Source organism: Cyanistes caeruleus, chromosome 1 (assembly GCF_971803275.1).
Source record: "Cyanistes caeruleus chromosome 1, bCyaCae1.hap1.1, whole genome shotgun sequence".
NCBI lineage: Eukaryota > Metazoa > Chordata > Aves > Passeriformes > Paridae > Cyanistes > Cyanistes caeruleus.
Genome location: NC_141701.1, coordinates 50498163 through 50510379, shown reverse-complemented (window position 1 = coordinate 50510379; position 12217 = coordinate 50498163). Strand labels below are relative to the sequence as shown.

General features: G+C 38.9%; 1 protein-coding gene across 4 annotated transcripts in view; it reads right to left on the bottom strand.

Moving 5' to 3' along the window:
• The window catches only part of ARHGAP28 (Rho GTPase activating protein 28), a 77138-nt gene that overhangs the window by 61811 nt on the left and 3110 nt on the right, over positions 1–12217 (bottom strand). The window contains exon 1 of one of the 4 annotated variants that reach the window (XM_086892310.1): positions 2486–2680. The exons of 2 other annotated variants lie outside the window; for them this stretch is intronic. The gene's annotated coding sequence lies outside the window, so the exon portion shown is untranslated. Of the gene's footprint in view, positions 1–2485; positions 2681–12217 lie in introns of those variants that run through there. One more of the 4 variants, XM_086892318.1, reaches the window with a different exon arrangement.

Here is a 12217-nt window from a genome sequence, read left to right as displayed (position 1 = left end):
GCATAAAATTCAAAGTAATTCTGTCATGAAAGAAGTAAAAGCCTAGTTAAGTTACTTTTTATTAGCCATGCTCTAAGAGCAAGTCCCTAAATGGTTATAAAAGCTCACAGTGTAAGTGGCAGCTTGTTTTGCCATCACAACTTGGTTGTGATTATGAGCCCTAATAGATGAGGAAAGAGTGAAAGCACTTTGGGGATAGCTGACTACCAGACAGCACCTATGAGTTCGGTGGGAATTTGACAATAACTTTTGATCAAACGAGGAACAAACTGAAACTTAAACCATTTTGCTTTCGTGAACTTCCTGGTCCTCTAGAGTGTCCTCCAGAAAATGCTCCCATAGATGAAGTTGTCACGGCTGCAGGAGGTACACAAGTCTGTGGGCAGGTTTTCCTTTGGTTCTCCTACACTTTCTGTCCATAGATTCACCGTAGATCTGCAGTTCTGAAAACTGACAGGGAAAGTTTGTAGATCTGCAGTTCTGAAAACTGACAGGGAAAGTTTTCTGGCTCCACTGTAACATTTTGAGGCAATGATATGAGCTGGGAAAATGGTAAGGAGAACCTCAAAGCACGTCCTGGCACATATCACAGTCAAGCTTAGAGGTCACTTGAGTTTGTCCTTCATGAGTAACTGGACAATGCAATTAATTTCCCCAGGTGTCCATCTGTGAAAAAAGTAAAACCTAACTATTCTGTATAGAACATTTCTAAATGAAACAGAATATGACTAATAATGTGCAAATCAAGTGCAACAAACCTTGCAGGAAACACCGGGCAAGTGCTACTCAGAGTAAGTTTATGATGAACTTTGTGTCCAGTGAAGATTAGACAACCACAGCAACTCAGAGGAGCCACAGAGCTGCTCTCATTATTTTTCTTGTCAATGGGATTAAACCAGCCCATCCATCAAAAAATGTTCAAAGTGCATAGAAGTAGAATAAATCAGAAAATACAGTAAATCAGAAAATTTTCCATGGTACAGACAGCACATGTGTCTAAGTCAAGGTTTTCTACTCAAGATATTATCTGATTTCTTTTTTTCATGCAAAACAAATTAATTTCATTTTTGTTAGGCAAACACTGGATAGTAGCATAAGGTCAATCACAGCTCACCAAGAAGCTACTCTCTTATCGTATTTCCAGGGAAGCAGGATTTTCCTATTTACATGTTGTATAGGATAGCAGTCAAAACTCAAATACAGTGTAGTAAATCATTTGACCGTTGGCATTTCAAGGGTTGCATCAAAGAAATGTACAGACCTCTCCTTTCAAAAAACTTCTGCCATCTACATCTGCTATGAATGTGTATTTTCATATGCTTTCTTTGTGAAAACACCCAGTGTGTTTCAATTACTTGTTCAGACTTCTGAGTAACAATTACTGCAATCCCTATTCAATATTCTAGTCACAAACATTCTTTCCCACATAATCCAGTCACAGAACTTTTCAAAAGCTTTAATTTCAACAAGTGCATGATTAAATCAGAAATTTAAGTAAAGCACCAAAAAACTGAATTCAAGAATAAGCCTCAGCTAAAGAATTTTGATGATCTTTCATCTACTTTCATCATAGTTTTAGTCTATTCTTCACTTCACTTTACTACTTAGTAATGTAAAAGTATATACAAAGTATATACAAAAGTATATACAAGTATGTACAAAATGTAATGTATATACTCAGCAAGATCTTTTCCAATGCTGTCAAATATTATCCATTTTCAAAGAATGACTAGCCCAGACTTTGCCAACAACAAGGCAAATGCAAAAAAATCCCTCAACTACCTAGCAAGAGGCACTTGTGGGATAGCCATTAGAGTAGATCTTAGGTATGTTTTCTTCTTTATTTATGCACTTCTTATTTTGTTAAGTAATTGGTACTTTACCCTTAATTTTTGATTTTTCTTTTAAGTTCTTTTAGATTCTATTAATGATTGGAAGTTTTCTTGCTTAAGGTTCAGATGTGTGCTGTATTAGCTTCTTTTATCTTGACATAAGTATTATATTCTGAATACACAGATAGGATGACATAAATCTCCAACAGTCTTCTTATCTTAGGCACCTAAATATATATATATCTCTATATATTTCTATTAATTTCAATCAATGTATATAATCAGAATAAATTCAACGATTCATTTCTAGAAGATACAACATCACCTGCAAAAACCAAAATACATTCCCCATTCTTAAAAGCTACAGGACTCATTCCAAAACCACCAAAAGACTAACTCAGCAAAAGTCAAAAGTAATACCAAAAGCACACAGAATATCACAGGTAGAGGAAAAAATTCCCACAATTAATACTTACGGAATTTCTTAAAAATCTAGCTGTGTCTTTCAAGCTGCTGGCTAGAGGACAGCCGTGCATGAGGCAGAGACACAAACAGTACATCCTTTGTTACCTGTTCACAGGACTAGTTGAAGTCCACTAAAAAGCAAACTTCTCTTACAAAATGACAAAATAAGATGAAGGAAAAACACATACGTGATTTTGCAATAGCTCTTTTGCTTTCTGCACAGCAATTCCCATGAAGATTGCAACGCAGAAACTTTTTTTTCTGGTAGTACTGCTCACTTTGAGTTTTTATAGCTGCTTGGATATCTGCATCATTGTATTTGATTTCAGCTAATCAAGCATAGAAATGAACAGGAATGCAGACACACAGCACTGTAAAAAAACACAGAAGGAAGTTTTTTCAAATGAAATCCCTTTGTTAGGAAGTGGTTCCAGTGATGCAATCAGAATAGGAAGGAAAGTCTGTGTTGCTTCATTGTTTTGTTTGGATTTTGGGGTGCAGTGCTAACTTGTGATAATATTTCCATTTGTAACTATATTTCTCTGAGAGCAATCCAAAAAAGTGACTGTGATGAATCTAAAAGGAAAACTATCCCATTGAACTTGCTAAGTTTTTCCATCATGAGTGACCATTACAGAATTGCCCCACTCAATTATCTTTCCTGTGTAGCTCAGTAGTTTTTGGCTAAGTTTATTGTTTTTCATTAAAGTCCAATAAATACACAAAGTGGATGCAACAGAAATGTAATTACAGAGAAATTCAATAACTGATTCATCCCTCTGTGGAATTCAGGAGTTTCTAAATAAGAGATGGAGTGAATAGGCTAAATGACAAAAAAGAACTGCAACATGTATCAAAGATACAGTTAGTTACAGAATGCTGACACAGGACACCTACATCTTCAGAGGCAAGCCCAAGGCCTACTGTCACCAGAAGGAGTTCTAGGTCTGACTTTCAGTGTGGTGATATGTCAATTACATTTGCAATCCAAAGATTCAACTCTGTCTAGCCTCCACAGTTCAACAGTTTAAACAAACATGCATTCTTCTCCAGAGTGACCTATCTGATGAGCCCAACACAGCACCTAACTCTAAACAGGATTTTCCAGGTGTCACGAACAGAGCACTGTGTTGTCTCTCTGGCTTAATATATCATGGTTTAAGTGTGAGAAAGGGCAGAAATGTCAGCTCAAGCCAACAGGAATTTTCCTTATGTCTCCCAGACTTAAAATGCACAACAGCAGTCTTACAAAGCGAGCAGACTCTTTTCATCAAACATGAAATTGATAATTGAAGATTAAGAGGTTTCCTCCCCTTCTGTAAGAGTATGTCACTCCTCTGACTGCTCATAAGGATGTGTTGTTCATTGTTTATCCCTGAGATCGACTCATCACCTTCAAGTGATCTTCAGGAGATGGTAAGTTTGGTCTGCTATAACTGCATTACAGGTCATTACTCATTTTATACGTAGTTAAAAATGATGGAAAAGTGGCATTAAGTTTTTAACTAAATATAGATCACAGAAAATTACAGAAAAATAAACACTGAGCTTATTATCTTCAGCTACACCAGTTGCTTAAGTATACTGACGTCAGTGAATGTTTTAAGACCCTGTGAAGATGACCAAAGCCATAAATATGTGTTTTCTCTAAACATACCAGAAAAACTCTTCCCACTGTCTATGATTCTCCTGGTTTTTTCTGGTACCTGGTGCAAACTCATGCACTTAATTTCAAAGATTAATCCCATTCTAGGTTTAAATTTACTCAAAGTCTTTAAAGATTGCCTATCAAATGTTATCATCATGTCCAGTGAATTAATGGGATATGGCTGTTTGTGGGCTTTAGGGTAGCCCCACAGGTGTGTATCATGTCAGAATTTGGGTCATTCCTATTGTTCCACAACCGGGGGTCCCCTTGGTTTGTATGAAATATAAAATCTATCCCAGTGATGGAAATTCGTCACCAACAGTCTCAAAAGAGGTAACTTAATCTAGCCATCCACCCCACTGATATAATTAGGAATGCACTTTGTCAGCCTTTGAGGGTTTAACTACAGCTGGCTGAGTTCAAGCAGTCTCAGAAACCAATCTGTTCTTAGTAACACCATCTCCTTCACAAAATTACAGACATACTTTCAGCAGATATACCCAGATGACTGCTGAATGATGTTTTTCCACCCACTTTTGCAGTGGTCAATGCCTTTTTCAGCATAACTGAAGCACTGGATCAATGCCATGAAATGATTCAGAAACCAAAGGCTGAACTGACAGCTCAAGAATAAAGGTTATAAACCTTATTTACAGCGTTTGAATGTGGCTCAATGCAGTTTCTGAACATCATCATATTTCTGATCCAGTTGATGAAATTTAATTAGAAAGGAGATTCTAATGGATATTCAGTTGATGACTGGCCTCAGTCTTGTTTAAGAAATAAAAGATTTTTAAACTCTATTCTCCCAGAAAATCAGAATTCTACTCTTCAAATGGATTACCTAAGTTAGATGGAAAAAACATCTAACCTAATACAAATGTAAAATCTTTAAATGTATTCATCAGAACTAGCGTTGGATCCCGGTTGTACCCTTGACTGTTCTGCTGGAGTCTACAGGGATTCAGGTGATGAATACTTTCATATTGTTGTCAACAAGCTTTTCTAAGTGAGTATCAAAAGCAGCACTCCTTTTTCATGTGCTTTTCCCTTGTAGGAATCTGATTTGCACAAAAGAACAAGATATTCTGCTATGGTTCAAGTAAGTTGGGCAAAGCTTCCCTTCCAGGCTGCGACACAGTTGAGAAAAATGCAGTGTAACTTTATACCTGTTTATGTACCTAAACCTGAAAATACCCAGCCTAACCTATTAATCAGCAGTGTGGCCTGTTGAGAAAAAAAGCATACTTTTTTTTTTTTTTTTTTTCCTCTTATCAGTCCTGAAGCATTAGTTTAAACACTTTGAATTCCAGCCTTCAAGTTTCCTACAGTCGTGTCAGTGGGCTGGACACAGGGTCCCCAGGACCAGACGCCTGCAGCAGAGGTACTGTGCCACCAGGGCTGTTTTTTGGCTTGGACAAAACTGTGCTAACGTGGCCCTACAGCTCTTGGACACAGGCAGAGGGAGGTCAGATTTGCCTGCAGCCACCCCATGAAAAGTATGTTCTGAATTCCTGTGTGCAGTCATTATGTGGTAATCTTGATATCCACTAAAGCCACAGATTTATTACCTTGCTGTTAAACCTATGGTGTCAGACTGAATCTCTATGGTTTTACTTTTTTTCTTTTCAATGCTTTATTTGGTTCTTTTTTGTCTGTAATGCAGATTTTCAGCAGAATACAGACATCACAGCTGGGCCTAAATACTGATAGTGCACAAATTCCAGTGTCCTGTGTTTGAGAGCAAAAAAAATACCAAGAAATAAAAAAGCAATTCACATCTTTGTTACTTCAGAAGTAACTTCATGTAAGGAGGAGAAGGTTCCCTCTGAAAATTACAACTTAACTGTATCTTTTAGAATTCTTGATAGCACTAAGTGTTAATTATAGACATCATTGTTACCCACATGACTATTATGCCCCATGTTTGAATCTGGAAAGAGAAAATGAGCCTCCAAGGACATCCTATGATGTAGAAAACTCCATGTAGAAATGGGTGATTACTTAAAGCAAGTGATTCATTGTTGCATGACATATAAGGCAATTAACTGCAGATTTACTTTCAGTGTAGACTGAAGCAAGCTGTTTTGGCTTGCATGATCTTACTGCACTGCTGAGTGGGGCACAGTCAGCTTCAGGCCAGGGTTAGCTAAATCCTGTAAAACAAATTTAGTAGGTAAAAAAAGGCATAAGAGATGGAGTCCATTAAGGACAAAATGCATTTTGAACACACAAAATAGCTGCAGAATCAATGTCTCTCCCAAAAATATGTGGTGTGCTTCCTAAATACAGAACATGGAGGTCCTGTATGATGCAGAAGGCTCTTCAAAAATTAACATAGGTTCTCTTGTTTGTTTATTTTTAACCGCTACTCTTTGTCAGAGGCAACAGATGGTTTGAACAAATATGCTTGAAGAAAATTCCAGTTAATATTTGACTTGTGGGACAAGTAATTCTAATGTTTGCCATATACTCTATGAATTGCCAATGACATGTGGGTAACCATAAACTTCATGCTCCATCTAAGGGCTTGCACTTACTTACACAGGTAAATTAGAATAAATGAATACTTCCAGAAAATTCACATTACCAGTAATGCTAAATTCTCATGGGTTAATTGCTTTTGCTAATTGAAAGAAGGGGAGAAGAAAGCAAGCAAACAAGGCAGCATCAAAGGATTGCAGCAGATCACAGGATCTTACAGTGAAATGCATCCTCTGAGTGGAAAATGTAAGAAGGACGTTATATGAGGCAGACACTATTGTTTCAGCAGGTGACAAAAGATTCCCATGCACTTAAAACACCTCTTTCCTTTGCTTGGAAGGCTGTCCTGGCTTCCTTTTTCCCACCCTCTCTCTGAAAATGAGCACCTGCAATTTAAAATCATGCTACAGCTTGATTACAAAGGCATCCCTTGTCTGTGTTCATCAGGATAAACTCACTGTTTCTGTTCACTTCCTTGTACATGCATGACATGGGCACCATCTGGCCCAGAAATGGCCAAGGACAGCCAAGCCTCAAAAACATCTTCAGAGGATGCCCTAGGCCCCTGTGCCCCATGTTTCACCTGTATTTACAGCAAAGATTTTATAAACATCTCTGATACGTCCAGACAAAAATATTGAACTCAAGTTTTCAAAATATTTGAGTAATGGAGGGAAGAACTGTAAAAAGAAGACAGGCCTAGTCACTGTTATGTTTTAATTATCTAAGACTTTGTACTGATGCCCTATTCTGCAAGAACACTATTAAAGAAGTCGGCCTGACTTGACACAGGAGATAGCATAATCAGATCATGCCTTGTAAACAGAATTATTGACAAAAAGATGAGAGCTCTGATGACTTGATTCCTTTTTCACTAAATTCAGAGGTAAAGCCTCTATTACTACACCAAAGTGTCCATTAACTCAGTCCACATATATAAACAAGACTCATATTACACTTGATTTATCACTGCATGATTTATTATTGCTGCTTTATTAAATTAGAATGAAAAAAAGAACTAATTCATGTCAGCTTGAATGCTACAACTATCCAGTTCTTGTTCTTATACTAAGGTTAACCTTAAAAAGGATCTGTCATTCTCACTTCTAAATTTCATCTTTACTATTAGGTATGATAATCACTGGGCCAGAAAAGAAGGTTGGATGATATTTTGTTCTGAATTTTCATTAGCCAGAGAAAGAGAAACTGATGGTGAGGAGGCTCTCCACTGCCATACCTATATTTTGCATTGATTAACTCAGAGTCTGGCTACCTGCAGACTCTGCAGGGGTGTAGTTAGCAAAGAACCTACTATTCCATGAGTCAAATTCAGGCCTTTATACATTCATTATGCCCTTCCCAAGTCTGACCATTTGAAAGCTAGGGGGTTTTTTTATTAGTTCTATTAAAATATGAAGACTTACAGCTCTAAAGCTTCTTCCATCTCTGGTAGCAAGTTGTGAGAGTGACCTGATAGCTGATGTCCTGAGGTTTCATGGAAAGGTGCTTAAAACACAGCTCCCTGGCCTGTCTCTTGCTCTGCTTGTTTTTCATCTGGTAAATGATGTCAACACAGCTGGACTTCTACATCTGATATTTGTTCTCTACATATACTTGTCATATACTTGTCATATACTTGTCATATACTCTGTCTCTCTCTCTTAGGGCTCTTCTACCCTCCACAAAAAGCCTTATGGTCATTATCTTGCTCATTATCTGCTCAGAGGAAACTTCTGCACCAAGAGATTTTAAAAAAAGGCTTGTGTAGTCCTCAGGTGGAAATCCATTAACAGTAACATTTAGTAGGAGAGATTTATGTCTTTCCTTCGTTCAGCCGCCTTCTGCCTAAGTATCCAACATATGTCCATCCTGGATGATTTTACACATCTGAAAATCCCACAGAGTTACAGTAGCTGAGTGTTGCACACAGCATCCTAAATAAGACAACATAACTGCCTTTAAATGAACAAGCTGATAAAAGGCTCCCTGATCCAGTGTTTATTCCTCAGTCTCTCCTCAGAGACTCTAACAGTGTCTGGAAAGTTAAGATATGGCAGGGGAAAAAATAAATTACAAAAATGAGGGATCCCTCACAGATCATCAATCTTTTCCTTGCATTAATTACAAGGAATGCCAACTCAAGCACTTCTGCTGATCTCTGCTGAAATAGTCCTTCAGGGTAATAGCACACTTTTTCAAACAACCTGTCTTTTAATCCATTTCATGTTTTGAGTTTAAAATCACTAATTAAATGCCATCCCAAACCCCGTGTGTTTGGTGGGACTTGAGGCCCAGCTGTAAATTTCCCCACCACAAAACAGCATTTATTTATTTTCTGACTCCAGATCGTTTTATTTGCAAACAAGGACGTGAATCAGGTAATACACCTAGAAATGTGGTCATTCTCCTGTCTTCCTTTGCTCCCCTCTTCTTCCCACCCCCTTGTATTCTTTTTTTGTCTCCGTGTTCTGAGTCCCTAGCACTCAGACAGGACTTGGAAGACAAGGATGGTATGAGTTGATTTCCACTGAGAGACAAAGTAGGAGGCAGGAAAAGGGCGGGCCAAAATGCTAGTTGACTTTGCTTCAGTCACCACTTTGGGATGGGACTCTGGGCACTATTCTCTGCGTAGCTCTCCTGTGTTCTTTGAATGCACCCAGCATGCTGGTACCTGAAGGCTGCAAAGAGCATGGTGCTGCCCCTCTGGCAGATGTGCTGCCAGCTGGGCTGGCTCTGCTGTGCTGCCTGGCCAGCTGGAGCTAGGCATCCAGTGGGCCAAATGGCCGCTCTGCTGTGGTTAGATGAAATCCAGGATGTTAGCTTGAGTGTTTGCTGTGGATACCCCACACTATTTCAGGATGTGATTCTATATTTGTACAGCACTAACCAGATGCTTTTCAGATCCTGTTCTAGCTAAGTACTTTAACTAGTACTCCATAGTCATGTCTTGCAGTTGCCAACTCTGCACATTTTCCACACATTTGCACTGAATTATTATGATCTCCTGTGCAAAAGTAGCACGAAGGTTGTGGATTCCTGGCAGTTTGTTATGCCAGCGATGTCAGGCTGCCAGATGCAATGTGGACGTGTCCGTGTAGGACATGCAGGGCTCTCAGGTCCTACTCGTTTTTTTTGCAGGCAGCTCCAACTCTCATGTAATCAGAGATAAGTGACTTAGTTAAAAATGAATGGGGCAGCTGGCTAAATGCTCAACCAAACAAAATGATCAAAGGGACAGTGCCAGATGTTTTTCATTAGCTCTACATATGGCAGTACCAGGGAGAGCAGCAGGAGCACCAAACTAAAAAGAAACCAGAGAAGCCAACTCTAGTTTCAACCATAACATGAGGAGCTGGCTATAAATACTACATTCCTCAGTGTGGCTCCCAAAGGACGTACTGTAAGTATTTCTAAAACCTACAGGAAAAGCGTGTCTACTATTGTTGGACTTATTTATACGCAACCCCCTGGTAAATATTTTATTAAGAATTATCATTCTTAGGATCTATAAAAATATACTCTAAAAGTCATATTTTAGAAAGCTTCTGTTAGTTGTAACAAGGGTTATTTTTTCCACAAAAAATTTATTTTTTGCCCAGCTGGTGCCAATGCTGCTTTTTCCTGGGCTACTAATTTGTGGGATTTTCCTTACCACATTTAGGACATTTTAAAATTTTAAATTCATAGCTTTGGAGTCCAAGTTACTGCAAAAGGCCCCAGTCATGTCAAGATTTACTGTGGAAAAGGAGCCAGATTTTTATTTTTGTCTTCTGGGGAAGTTTATGATAGAGTGAGATAAACATCCAAAATAGTTAAGGTTGTTTATCCTGCATCACCAAGAAGACATTCTTGACATCACTTGTATACAACTGAGCAGGGGAGCTGCTCAATCAGCACTGACAGAAATCCAACCCAGATCACCTGGCCTCTGGGCATACAGGTCTTACTTCAGTGTGATAAAATCTGCTTCTGCTGAGATAAAACCTGAACTGTTCATATAGCTCCTCCTGCCACAAGACAAATTTTGGTGCATAAAGATTCCTCCTGCAGTTGTACTCATTCCAGGGAATTATTTCAGGACACTTTACCTCACCTTGACATATATCTGTAGTTTCTTGGAGCTTGCAAGGAGGAATGAATCCTACAAAACAATCTGGTGTCATGCTTGTCCAGTGTAGTGACTCAACTATCAGCTCCAAATCTGCAAGTCTTAGACTTGGAGAGCGGGGATCCTGGAAGTTGCCAGCAGGTCACTCAATACACACAATATTTTTCAACCAATACAGAAAATATTCCTGTTTTTTGAGTCTCTGGTTTAGTGATGTCTGCCTGAAAGTCACCCCCCTGACAGTAGGAGGAGGGAGACATGCTGAATGCAAAGAGATTGGGAGGGCATTTCTCTGAAACAACTGGAAGTACCAGACTTGAAGTTGACTAGGGAAGAAGAAGAAGAGCTCTTGGCTGTGTTGATCAATAGTGCTGACATCTACTTTGTCCTTTACCTATGCAGCAAGCTCCTAGATTTGGCAGTATATATGCTGCTTTTTGATTATGATTGATTATGATTACTGATTGAAAAGGTTACTCCATGTATAAAAAGCTTGATGTGCACTTTAAAAGCTGCTCTCACCCCATTCTGCAGGAACAAACCCTATGAACGTGCATTTACTTTCCTCTAATTCTTATCTTATGCACATATAAGTGACAGACACTTGTTGCAGTGAAAATGTTGGGATTTGCACTGCAGGATGAGTTTTTTGCCGGTAGATGTGCTGGTAGCAAACAGAGGAACTCTAATTATCACACTGGAGTCAAGGAAAGCTGGAGCATGACTCACTTAGGAATGCTTTGTCTTCCCCTAATTGCATAATTACCTTAGAGAGCTCACTGGCCGTTTGGCATAGAGGTCATGCCTGTTTCCTTTGAGCACAGGAATAACTCCTCCTAGATACTCCTAACAGGATAAAAAGGGGATGTGAGAAAGACATATGGCCATGGCCCCACTTTTCCTCTATGTAATCCAGGAGCAGTATTTGTGCACAGCTACAAAGTCCTTGATTCTCTGAAATGAGGAAGCCAAAGTTGACCATTTTGTAACATAAATCAGCACTTTCACCTTTGCACTGAGACAGGATCTGTATTGACAGGGATAGTGTGATATTCTGGGCTCTTTGGTGCCAGTACTTGTGACATCTGTTTTCTAATAAACAGGATTAAAAAAGAGTGATGGGGTTGCCACAAGAACAGGAGTTTTTCCCACTATACTCATGCGCTGTGGAGCTAGCCTGACTGCTAAGCAAACAAAACAGAGATCTCCTCAACACCTCATTCTCACAAGCAATAAAAAAAAAAAAAATACTAGTACTTTAAGCGCTTATAAAGCGCACATAAAAGCAGATGGCAAGCTAAGGAAAGAGACCTTAATAACCCATGAGAAAAATGGAAAATGAGCATGCTAGTTATTTTAGCAGAATTAGAAGAAGGTTTGTCTGGAGAATTCTCCTGGAGCTCTAGGGAACTCAACAGTGCAGTTTTCAGGGCTCACCCCAGCCTATGTACAGAACTGGTTAAATAAGTCTGCAAGATGCAACAAAGACAGAACTGAACTATATGGGTAACTGAAGCAAAGATATTTCTTTAGTCCCCCGATGAACTCTTGTTCTGGAGGATGGGTGGAATCTGTGGTCCCTTTTGTTAATCATTTCATTGATGTTATCCAACACTACATTTGGAAGCTGGAATTCTCCTTTGCAAACTGGCGATGGCATCACTATGCAGTCAAACTTCT